The sequence below is a fragment of the Pygoscelis adeliae genome, unplaced genomic scaffold (assembly GCF_000699105.1).
Source record: "Pygoscelis adeliae isolate BGI_AS28 unplaced genomic scaffold, ASM69910v1 Scaffold760, whole genome shotgun sequence".
NCBI classification, from domain to species: Eukaryota; Metazoa; Chordata; class Aves; order Sphenisciformes; family Spheniscidae; genus Pygoscelis; species Pygoscelis adeliae.
The window spans coordinates 132496-132758 of record NW_008823868.1 but is presented as its reverse complement, the minus strand read 5'-3'; positions in this window follow the sequence as shown (position 1 = coordinate 132758).

The following is a 263-nucleotide window of genomic DNA, read 5'->3' as shown; positions in this document are numbered from 1 at the left end:
ATACCGGTTACCTGTACCCGCAGAACCTCGCCGACAGCTTCGGGTACAGGACCTGAGCTCTGCACGGTGAAAGGAGAGGAAAAACAGGCAAAAAAAAAAAAAAGCCCCCCAACAGAGCGGGGAGAAGCACGGCTATTAAATGAGGAGCGAGGATCGGGCCGAGCGTGACCCCGGAGACCCCCCGGGAGGGAACGCGGCGAGCGCAGCCGGTGGGAGGTGTGTCTGGCGGCCCTGCGCGGGGGCGGCCACCCCCCGCCGCCCTC